General features: G+C 41.4%; 1 protein-coding gene across 8 annotated transcripts in view; it reads right to left on the reverse strand.

Moving 5' to 3' along the window:
* myt1la (myelin transcription factor 1-like, a) overlaps positions 1 to 12707 on the reverse strand; it is a 75838-nt gene that overhangs the window by 62031 nt on the left and 1100 nt on the right. The gene's annotated exons all lie outside the window — the stretch shown is intronic.

Here is a 12707-nt window from a genome sequence, read left to right on the forward strand (position 1 = left end):
CGGCAACATAAAAGAGACACTGAAACAACGGTTTGATGATGAAGACGTGAACACAGCCGCTCTGCTCTCTCCTCAGCTGCAGTGCAGATTGGGTAGCTCTGGGGGGGGGGGGGGTCTGCAGCGTTAATATAAATGTAAATCTGGACAGCCTCGCCTGAACCCTCAGCCTACTACCCATTATGTTGCCACGGCGTACCGAGGACGGGTGCATCTGAGGCCGCCACTCCACTGAGCGGGCTCCAACGCAACTTACATCAAACATAGTCTTTCTCTCCCTCCACTGCCAAGAGAGGAAAAAATCCTCCACCTCCCTGGAAACTATACGACTGAGTGGGCTGCACACTTAATGGGTGTGTGTGTGTGATGCAGTGTGTGCATGCATGTACATGTGTGTGTGTGTGTGTGTGTGTGTGTGTGTGTGTTTGTGCGTGCAGAGGATGGACTAACCTCACCAGTGTGTACACGTATGTGTGTCATCACTAATGTGTGTCCATAGGCTGTGTCCTTGTTCTGCCTCTGTACGTGTGTGTGTGTGTGTGTGCATTCTTGTTCTTCTATCTTTGTGAGGACCAATGCCAGTTTTAGAGCGTCACTGTGAGGACCTTTTGGATTGTCAGGACATTTATGTAAAATGACTTGCAAAGTGAGGACATTATTGGAGAGTCAGGACCTTTTTGTTTAATGAAAAAAAGTGAGATTTTTTTTGGCGGGGGAGGGCCACGAGATTTTACAAAGTGAGGACCTTTTCGGAAAGTGAGGACATTTGTAGAAGAGTACAGTCATATTTGCAAAATAAGAATATTTTTGCAAAGTGGGGACATTTTGTCCGGTCCTCGAGGGGTTAAAACTTGGTTTCGGTGCTAGGGAGTCCTCACAAGTATAAAAGTACAACCACATGTGTGTGGGTGTACATAATACATCTATATATAATAACGTATAATACTACTGTGTATTACTATTATGCTCATTTTTAAGTTTTTTACAGTTATTTACAGTTAAGTTATTTAATTTATTTTTGGTGTTATGGAAGACTAACCTGAATTATTAAAGCAAAAAAATAAAAGAACAAGCTGGAGTAGTCAGTGCGTGCGTGCGTGCGTGCGTGCGTGCGTGCGTGCGTGCGTGCGTGCGTGCGTGCGTGTGTCACAGTGTCCTATATGGCTGGGTTGGCGCTGTGTGAAGAGGAGCTTCCTGCTGTTTAGTATTCAGTCCGACACTCTGCCTGTCTGGTACAATATGATGCAGAGCTCCCCTATACACACACACACACACGCGCATGCACACTCACGCACACACACACACACACACATACACACACACACACACACACAGACATGTAGACTAACAGAACAGCGCAGAGCTTCACCCACTTTGCCATAGAAGTATATAGAACACTCTGTACCTGTGTGATTTCTCTCTCTAGAACAGCCTGGTGGCTGCAGCGCCCCCTGTAGCCCAAAACTAACACAACACTTCACACAAATTTTTTTCTTTCTGCTCTAACTGATCATTTAATAAACACATAATGAGTAAGTGAACGATGATGTACAACAAAGTGTACAGATGCCCTCAGATGGAGTTTCATCAGAGAGTATTATTATGTATAAAGAGTGTTTGTCTTCAGTTTAACCCACTTTATTAGATACGTTTCACCCGTCAGTTAGTTCTTAGTTTAGTTTATTTGGGTTGCTTTCATCTTGTACAACTCATAATATAAAAAATTATAAAAACATCAATAAGTCATTACTTTTGAAGTAGTGACAAACCAAGTTTAACATAACTTCAGTGCAGATTCAGCAGCCCAGTTGCACGAAAAGGCGTATGAATGACACGATAATGGGCAAGGCGTTTAGCGCGCAATAAGAACGCCGTTCTTGCTTTTGGCGTGTCGAGTGTACGCCATGTAGTCTGTACTGACTGCAATGTAAACGCATCCGCATGAATGTGCTACGCTCAGAGCTAGTGACGTGGAATAAAAAGTGATGGGGGGTGGGTCCAACAAACACAGGACTTACAACCAGGAGACCGGCGTTCAAAACCGGTGTTTTGTTTTCTAAGTTACGTTTGTGATGTTTTTTTTGTGAGGTTCGTGACAGGTGTTTTGGGTATGTTTGTGACTTGTTTTCCGTACTTGTGTTACGTTGTTTCCGTTCATATTTTACTTAGTTTACGTACTTATTTTAGTTTTCCCTAAACCTAAGTGAGTGGTTCTGTTGCATTAACCTTACTGTGGCCGTTACCACAGTTTTGTTGCGTGGCGTACAAATGACACACGAAAAGCCTCAAATTCGTCGTCATGACACGCCGGATGTCCTTGTAATGTCGTGCTGGATTGAGAACGGCGGTTAAATTGTTGTTGGTCAGAACTCCTGTATGTCTATGGTGCCTGAAAAATATCAAATATTAATATTAAAAAAATAATAGACACCTGCCAGCCAATCAAGTATTTACGCCCCCTCCAAGAGATGAAGGTTTCTTTTGTAAATGTGGAATTTGTTCAGTCTCAAAGACACTAGTCTGAAATTGGTTTTGACACAGGCTTTTAGAATCATTATGACTTAATTATGAGATAAAATTAATATTTTCGTAGCACAGTTTGTGCGACCTCCACACAATGGATCTGAAAGTGCTGTCTAGTAATTTAGCTTGCATGACACCTTCTGATAATAAACCAACAAAACCAATCCATGATTTCTTGCACTGTTATCTCATTAAATATATCAAAATATATGAACTATAAAAAGTGAAGTAATTCTTTGTGGCCTTGGTGCGTGACGTTAACTATGCAGAGCATGTGGTTTTTGGAAAGAGACGCTCAAAGAATTTCGGGATGAAATAAAAATGAAAATGACTTCATGGTGCAGAGATTTGCAGATCTTGCCTTCTGTTAAATTTTGGAGCAGTTTGTTAAGCTGGATTTGGGTGATTTGCAGCAGAAAAGACTTCTAGCCGTCTATTAAAAGAGGGCTGAACAGTTTTATATGACAATACATCGATATGTAGGAAGGCCTACAGGATCTCCTGGACACATTTCTTGGCAATAACTGGCAAAAAAGGTGATACACTTAAGTGTTTTTGCACATTTACAAGTGTTTGTTTACTTCCACCTAAAACACAGGTTAGTCTATAAAGTCATTCCCAGCCAATTATCAGATCAGATCGGATAACATAAATGACCCGACAACCTGTGGGACTCAATTACATACTTTAAAATGCTTTAAAATGCTTGTATGTCACAACTCCCTGAAAATGTTCCAGTTTCATGCCTGCAGAGCCGACGACACAAACACTCCCAGGCAAATGTTTGTGAGCCCAAACACACAAACACATGATGCCAGCCAGGTGAGGTGTGTGTTTGCAGCGGAGCCCGACAGCAGCTCAGTGTTTTATTACAGCAGAGCACTTTTATCAAACCCAACAAACAGAAACACCTGGTGTGTGATGTGACGCTGCAGTGCACAAACCAAACAACACAAGTGAACAGAGAGAGAGAGGCAGAGGTGCAGAGCTGCTTCAGGTCTGTCTGCACATCAACGTGTGTTATTCTGGACAGAAACTGCGTACACGAGTGACGCATAAAGTGACAAAATGTGTACAGTTTTTAGCCATGGTAGTTAGGGGTGTAACGATACGTTTTTAAATCGATACGATACGTATCACTTTCCATTGTTCCGATAAGATTCAAAGACGATATTTGGCTCATCTAGAGCGATACGATACGATTCAATGACTTCAAATCGATACGGTAACTTTTTTTTTTGCCAGAAAAACAATCAGAGTGAAATAAATATCTGGACAATGCAAGTTTTTCTTCAATCAGAGATAAATTAATTATGGATATAAACAAGTAAACATACTGATTAATGGAAAATACATACCCTTTTATTTGAAAATAATAAAAAAGTGCAACTTCAGGACCCGCTGCTTCAGTTCTCAGATACAAGGCAGTGCAATATTTAACAAAAAAAATAAAATAAACCAACTTCTATTCAAGTTAAATGAACAGTTGTTTAACCCGCTGCTTCTGTTCTCATTTTTAAAGCAAAAGGTAGAGCAATAATATCGGTGTCCCAGTAGGTGCGTGGAATGACTGGTCGTGTTGCCGTTGTATTTTATCTGGCCTTTGCATATTCTGCAAGCAGCGAGTGATTTATCGAGGACATCTCCCGTTTTTGCAAAAGCCAAAATGTTTCCACACGCTGGATCACAAACGCGGCTTGAAAATTTCTCGCTCGTCTGGCTCTTCCTCGCCATCAGCCTGCTTCGTTTTGTTGTTGTCTTTCTGAGATTGGCGCTGCTGGCGCATGTCGATGACATCATACACAGGGAGAGTGAACCGGAGGAACGTTTAACATTTCTTTACAATTAAAAGTAAAGTAAAGTTTGTCGTGCATAAATACAACGTGTAAATTCTTGATTATTTATGAAGACATGGATGAATCCTAAAGACTTTAGTGATCCATTGACTTTTCATTTAAGCGCCAACTGCAAATCAAAAAGTTTCAATTCTCCAGTGTGTTGGAGCCAAAGTATGTATTTAGCCTGTCGTTTATTATTATTATAATAATTAGTTTAGGCTGCACACGTTCTTTTGGTTATCATCACTTCCGATAATTGGGACCGGGGTGTGGTTTCACCTGTGTTTACCTGTTCACTTGGACCGTGGGAGTTAGACAAAGAGAGTGAGATAGGCGTGGATATTTTCTGTTGACCGTCACTTCACGTTATTCCAGTTAGCCGAAGCTATTGTTTGTATTACCTTTAATTTAATAAACAGTAAAACCCATTTGGATTTTTTGGAACGAGTCACACAGTAAAGAGACGACTTCGACCTCTTAGCGGCTCTTTAATTGATAGTAGTCGCTACGCAGTGAAATATCTCATCACCTGCTTGATGGATTGGCACCAAATTTGGTACAAACATTCATAATTGCCTCGTGACAAATTCTGCTGCATTCTGATGCATTTCATTTCCTGTGAAGTACAAACGGTTCAGCGGTACAGTCTGTACAGTCGCTGGTGTAAAAACACACAGACACAAAAAGCAGCAGCCGCAGCAGCTAAGCCTACGTGGTGTGAAGGCCCCCCCGACTCCCTCCTGTACATCAGCCCCACTCCTGGTTTCCATGGAGACTGGACTGATCGGGTGATTAGCCGCGTCAATTAACCTCTGACCAATCACAGAGAGAGCCCGAGCAGCAGCAGCAGCTGACTGTGATCTGCAGATATGATCACAGCTGAATTCAGACATCCCAACACTGCATGCTAAATAACAATGAGAGCTTATGGGAGTTCTGCATTAGCATGGTAAATTACATTCCTGCACTTGTTTTATAGAGTCAGTCTTAAAGCACTCTGGGTCATGTATTCATTTTCTGTTTAATCTGGAAAATTGTAAAAATAATAATCAAGTTTTTGCGCTTGTTTTTGAGGTCTTGAAAATTTAAAATGACCTAATATTAAACTCTTAGTTCCTCTTTTTTTTGGGATTTCCTCGTTTCTATTTTCCATAACTGGATGGATGCATGTGGCCACTCCACACATGAACTTGGAAAAAGCCCCCTTCAGGATTTACTGGCCATAATGAACCCTGCTTCACTTCATGTTCACCCTCTAAGCCCTGTAAATATGGGAATGTGAGAGGGCCCCGGACACGAACGCACCGCCGGCCTGCTGCTCACCCACCACCGGCTCCATGACCAGGTCTGGGGGTGTCATGTCAGCACTTCAGAAGAGATAAAGTCCTCTTCAGCCCTCAGACTATCTTCTGTCAGAGGATATTCACCTCGTAACGGGAACTCATCTACTGCGAGTTTCTGCACACAGTCGCAATATTTAACGTCTGCAGGCTGAGTTTGTTTCACATCGAATGTTACTCCTTTTCACCTGGTTGAAGGTGTCAGGAAGTTAAAAGATTAATATGTAATCAGACATCAAATCAGTTTATTATGATTTTTCTGACAACGCAGCCTGTTCGCATGAGAATTAATGCCACGATAATGTGCAACTAATTTAGTGTACAATAAGTACGCCTTTCTTGATTTCCGCGTGTCATGTGTACGCTGCGTATCCTGTACTAACTGCAATGTAAACGCATCCACGTCCAACGCGTATAAATGTTATGGTAAGAGTTAGTGAGGTAGTGAGGTCAATCGATTAAAATATTTTATCGCAATTAATTGCATTTGTTTTATCTGTTCTAAATGAACCTTAAAATGGAGATTAGTCAAGTATTTAATACTCTTATCAACATGGGAGTGGGTTAATATGCTGCTTTATGCAAATGTATGTATATATTTATTATTGTAAATCAATGAACAACACAAAACAATGACAGATATTGCTCCAGAAACCCTCACAGGTACTGCATTTAGCATAAAACAATATGCTCCAATCATAACATGGCAAACTGCAGCCCAACAGGCAACAACAGCTGTCAGTGTGTCAGTGTGCTGACTTGACTATGACTTGCCCCAAACTGCATGTGATGATCATAAAGTGGGCATGTCTGTAAAGGGGAGACTCGTGGGTACCCATAGAACCCATTTACATTCACTGATCTGGAGGTCAGAGGTCAAGGGACCCCTTTGAAAATGGACATGACAGTTTGTCCTCACCAACATTTAGAGTGTTATTTAACCTCCTTTGCGACACCAGTATCTTCACTCTAGCTTTAAAACTGAGCCGCTACAACCTCCGAAAGATCGATTGCGTTAATGCATTAAAGACATTAGTGCCGTTAACGCGTTATTAATGTTAACTCTTTGACAGCCCTAATAAAAAGCAAGAAAGACCACTTATGGTGGGAGGGTGAGGAGGTAAATGAGTCCAACAAACACTGGACTTTTAATCAGGTGACCCGTGTTCGAGGCCAATGTTTTGTTTTGTAAGTTACGTTAGTGACGATTATCACGTTTGTGTTTCCCGTAGTAGTTGTATTACGTTGTTTCCGTACATATATTACTTAGTTTCCGTACTTATTTTAAGCCCAACCTTGATGTTTTACCTTAAACCTGAAGGTGGTTTTGTTGCCTAAACCTACCTAACTTAACAGTACCGTGTGTTTGTTGCGTGCCGTACAAATGGCAGTACTTCAGTAAATGTACTTGTAAATGTGCTGACTAGCGTGTTAGCAGTTAGCTTCCTCTCACTCTTTAAGCTGCTTTCACATGATTTGAAATTTGCAATTCGCTCACAGCGAGGTCGGGCGCAGAGCCTCGAGAAGGCAAAGCGCAGCGACGGTGTAATATGTCATCAAAAAGTGTGCAAGGACTCACTGTTTCCAGGCAACAACAAGAGTTGCTTCTATTTTCTCATTGGTTGCGGCAACCGAGGTCGGAGTTGAAATAATTAAAACTTTTGGCGCAGCGCTCTGTGGCACTTTAGAGCGGTTCGCCACGCCAAGGGAGGCGCCGCTCCCCCCCCCCATAGAGAAACAACGGCACAGCCAGCGCAGAGCCATTTCACCGCTGATCACGTGTGGGCGGCTTTAAGTCGGCTTACTGCACTGCAGCGAAGGAATAAATGATAGATTCTGTTAAAATGAAAGTGTGATTTAATAGTGATGGTGCACCTCCTGTCCACCAGTCAGAGCAGAGCGGGGGGGGCGGCGGCGCTCTGTGATTGACAGGTGGATGGGTAGATGTGGTCGGTGAGTGAAGCTTTAATGATCTGTAACAAGCAGACGAGGCAGGTCGTCAGTGGCAACAGAGATCAATCGTTCCTCCTGAGAGATTAGTGTGAACAGAAGACGGAGAGTTTGTCTCTTTTTCACGACCAGAAAACAAACAGACTCAAGCTCTTCTTTCTCTTTGTATCCAGACAGTAGAAACAACCCTCCTTCAGCTCAGAGATACAGTTATGGTACAGGTCAAAGGTCACAGGTCAGCTAGGAGCAAACTAAAAAAAGTGTTTCATTAATCACAACTCTGCCATTCACATGCAGGGTTTTACACACACACACACACACACACACACACACACACACACACACACACACACACTTGATGAGGAGCAGGATCTACCCGCGATGACTCATTAAAAATGTGTGTGTATGTGTGTTTTTACACTATGAGTCATTCAGAGCTCCAGAATAGAAAGTGTGCGTGTGTGTGCGTGTATGTGTGTGTGCGTGCGTGCGCTGATGACCTCCATTGACCTGAGTGAATTAATCAGATTGATGGGCGTCTTGGCAGCAGCGCAGATTTAATAAACCGCAGACAGACAGACAGACAGACAGACAGACAGGAAGTTCAGATGAGGTCTCAAATTGTTCGATATGACCGTTTTCATCACCAACTCCACATTAACCAGCTGAACCTCCATCACGGAGGAGAACGCACCTCGCTACGTCAATGTATGTCAGTCTCTGGTCAACGTCATCTCATAAGTACCGGAGTTTCTTTTCCTTCTTGGTTGGACAACTAACATTACCGTAAATGCGGTGGCGTGCAGACACCGGCGGATTTTAGCACTGAATTGATGCTTAACGCTTTTAAGGCTGTATTCTAAACCTCATACTATACTAGTAGTACAACCTCATACTATACTAGTAGTACAACCTCATACTATACTAGTAATACAACCTCATACTATACTAGTAGTACAAACTCATACTATACTAGTAGTACAACCTCATACTATACTAGTAGTACAAACTCATACTATACTAGTAATACAACCTCATACTATACTAGTAGTACAACCTCATACTATACTAGTAATACAACCTCATACTATACTAGTAGTACAACCTCATACTATACTAGTAGTACAACCTCATACTATACTAGTAGTACAAACTCATACTATACTAGTAATACAACCTCATACTATACTAGTAGTACAAACTCATACTATACTAGTAATACAACCTCATACTATACTAGTAGTACAACCTCATACTATACTAGTAGTACAAACTCATACTATACTAGTAGTACAACCTCATACTATACTAGTAGTACAAACTCATACTATACTAGTAATACAACCTCATACTATACTAGTAGTACAACCTCATACTATACTAGTAGTACAACCTCATACTATACTAGTAATACAACCTCATACTATACTAGTAGTACAACCTCATACTATACTAGTAGTACAACCTCATACTATACTAGTAGTACAAACTCATACTATACTAGTAATACAACCTCATACTATACTAGTAGTACAAACTCATACTATACTAGTAATACAACCTCATACTATACTAGTAGTACAACCTCATACTATACTAGTAGTACAAACTCATACTATACTAGTAGTACAACCTCATACTATACTAGTAGTACAACCTCATACTATACTAGTAGTACGTACTGATTTGACCAACATGTAGTATGTAATATGCAAACAAAAGCAAAATCCACAGTATGCCAAAAATACCCGAATGTCGTACTGCTTTGGAAAAAATCTCCAGTCTACCTCGTCTACTGTATCCCACTTTGCAAAGCGCTGGAGGCTACGGTCATAACAACAACAGCAGCCAAACCAGCTCGTTTTTTTTACATTTTTCATCTCTATTTAACTCGTAACTCCTGTATCTTGATACGTATTGTATCGCCAAATTGTTGCCAATACACAGCCCTATTTCACGAATACGTGGATTAAATACGCATTGATTATGTGGACTATATAAGAATGATTACTTGTCGTAGGTATAGCTACGAATAGTGAATGAGAACAACCTGAGCAGATGTAAATATAAATCCTGATTCAGCAGCTGAGTATCTGTTCTTTGCCTGGTTGATAGTCTGATTCAAAGATAGTATAAAAGTACTGTTCAGGGTTATAGAGTGGTATAAAAGTACTGTTCAGGGTTATAGAGGGGTATAAAAGTACTGTTCAGGGTTATAGAGGGGTATAAAAGTACTGTTCAGGGTTATAGAGCGGTGTATTTGTTGTCATAACCACACAAAAAATCAATTTTGCAACATGTAGATTGCAAATGGAGGCAGCATCTCGTTTCACAAGGTGCTTATGCTCATGCAACAAGTACTGTACGGGCTTCGGTTTTAATTTGAGAAATGAAGCGACAGGAAACGTTCTCATGTTGCCAATCAATCAGCCCGCATATCGCAGATTTGGTGAAACGGGTTCCTGGTTTGGTTTGTTCAGCGTCGTCGCTGCAACCGCAGATCTTTGCAATTAAGTTGGGGAGTAAAAAGTTATAAGAAATAGAAACGACAGCGTTTGACGTTGACACACAGTTGAGTTGATCACACAGAGAGAGGTGGTTCTGGTGTGTGAGCAGACCTACAGGTGTGAACGGAGAGTCATATCTGCTGGTACTGGTGGACGGTTACGCTGCGTTTAATATCGTCTGTCACACACAGGTGGTGTCCGGCTGCAGAGAGGAGGAGGAGGAGGAGGAGGAGGAAGGTTTATTTTGTTTTCAGCTCTGCTCCGACTCTCCGTCGTCTCTGCAGAGAGCTTTTCATTACTTTTCGGCTGAGTTCACCTGATCTCAATGTTTACACAGTATAACAGCCGTCTGGTCTGCTGGAGTCGGAGTCGGGTCTAACTGGACCGGATTAGTCTCCAACCCGTCCTCCATCCTCACCGGAGGAGACCATCATTAGCTCCAAACCAATGAAGAGCAGGTCAGAGGTCACTCAGCCAATAGTCTAGTGACCCCACAATGATGATGATATAATACTGATATATATATATATATATATATATATATATATATTGAGAGAGAGAGAGAGAGAGAGAGAGATACACATAAACACAGAGGTAGAGAGTGTTTCCTGACACTAACTGACTAAACTACTAAAGAGCTAAATAACCAAACTAGAAAGGCACTCAGACCTCCACCGAGGCCGTTTCCATTAGTGATAAACAATGCTTCTGATTTAGATCCGCTCCAAATTTTAAAGGGTCCTTCCTCGGCCTTCACTACGCCCTTCCACCAAGTTTCATGACAATCGGGTCGGTAGATTTTCCGTAATCCAGCTGACAAACAGACAAACAAACCGAACGCCTTGGCGGAGGTAATTAGTGACTAATTGGCTCACTAACTGGACTGGAAAAATAACTAACAAGCTAACTGGACAAGATCTGTTGGTTTAAATTGGATTCGCAGTCAAAAACACACAGAAATACAGAGAACTGTTAGAACGGCAATAACTGATATCTGATATAACAGACACCAGGCTGTTCTCAAACACTGTTCACACTGTAATTCGTATATATCCCACAAAATCAATGTAATCAATGTAATCAATGTAATCAATGTAATCGTGAACCAGGAAGTATAAAGAGCAGCGAACGCCGCGTAGGGAGGAAGTCAGGGTGGATGGGTGGGTCAAAAAAACACTGGATTTTCACCGCTGTTGGTTAGAGTCGGACCGAATGTCAGCTTCGTCGGGCGCCGCTTGCCGTGCCGTGTACGGGGAGGACCGAGGACCGATGAACTCCGACCGACCGGCTGTCGGACAGTCGGAGGAATTTTTGACATGTCAGAAGTTTTGGTCGTCCGTCCAGAAGCTCTCACGCAGCTGCTATCCTTAAAGTAATCAGAGCGTCGCTATCAAGATAAAAATGTATAGCTAGTAAAGCGTAGCTAGCTTACCTCCAAACCCGTACAGACCTCTGCTAGCAAACAAACTTTACCTGCCTCGGAGCTTTCAAACCAAACTTTATTGACAACTGTCAACAGCCAGAACGGCCTGCAGGAGCCGACGGGGCTGTACAGTAGGAGCACATAAATCGTGCTGCTGCTCGCTTCTTAACTAACACTTCCAGACGTGAAAACATCACAGACTGTACGAATGTAACAGCAGGACATAACAGCACGTGTTGCTGGACGTTCGTAGGAAGACGCATGAAAAATAAGGAATAACTTTCGGTTAGAAATCATACGAACCGCTGTACGAGGATACGTTGCACAAACACAGTATTGCTCGGGATTAGTTCAGCTTTAAGGAATAAAAAAATTACTTTTTGTTTAGTTTGATAAATACAAATAAGTATAAATATGGGTCTAAGTCACTATTATAAAATGTGTATTTGTTATTTTTGTGTTGTGGTACTCGAAAGCTTCTCCTTGGTCTCCGTGGACACAGCTCATTGGTACCTAAACGTCTCCTAAATGAGTAAATGTACTTCTCCATACTAATATTACATAAATAGTCTTGGCGGTGACACTATAGTATGCAAAAATAAAATAAATTCAGAAAACTACACTTAACAACAGAACCCAGGACGTGACATCTGGTCCGTTATCAAGACAAAACAAACAGTCAAAATCAAAAGACACTGAGAGCTCTCCTCCTCCAGCGAGACGTCCTTCTCTGTTTAACTCCGGCAGAGAGATAAAAGTAAAGTTACAATCTGAAACACATCAGCGTGTCTTCTTCTGTGGTTCTGAATATGCAGAGAGCAGCGCCGCATAATGTTCTTCTTCTTTGGTTTTATGATCTTTGGAGTTTAACTTGTTATTGATATTTAGTTTATTATTGCAGCAATACAACGTTTTATATTAAACAACTTTAGTTTGACTCTCTGATCCCGACATGGATAATAAGAATATGTGACGTGGATATATTATTAATTATAGACCTGCTATAGAGGACACATAGTAATCCATAAAGAACTAATTTAGTATAGAAGTCTTGTTTTAATTTACATTTATTTTACCATAAGTCTTATGTTAATTTATTTTTTATTTTACTACAGAAGTCTTGTGTTAA

The sequence above is a fragment of the Sebastes umbrosus genome, chromosome 18 (genome assembly GCF_015220745.1).
Source record: "Sebastes umbrosus isolate fSebUmb1 chromosome 18, fSebUmb1.pri, whole genome shotgun sequence".
NCBI lineage: Eukaryota > Metazoa > Chordata > Actinopteri > Perciformes > Sebastidae > Sebastes > Sebastes umbrosus.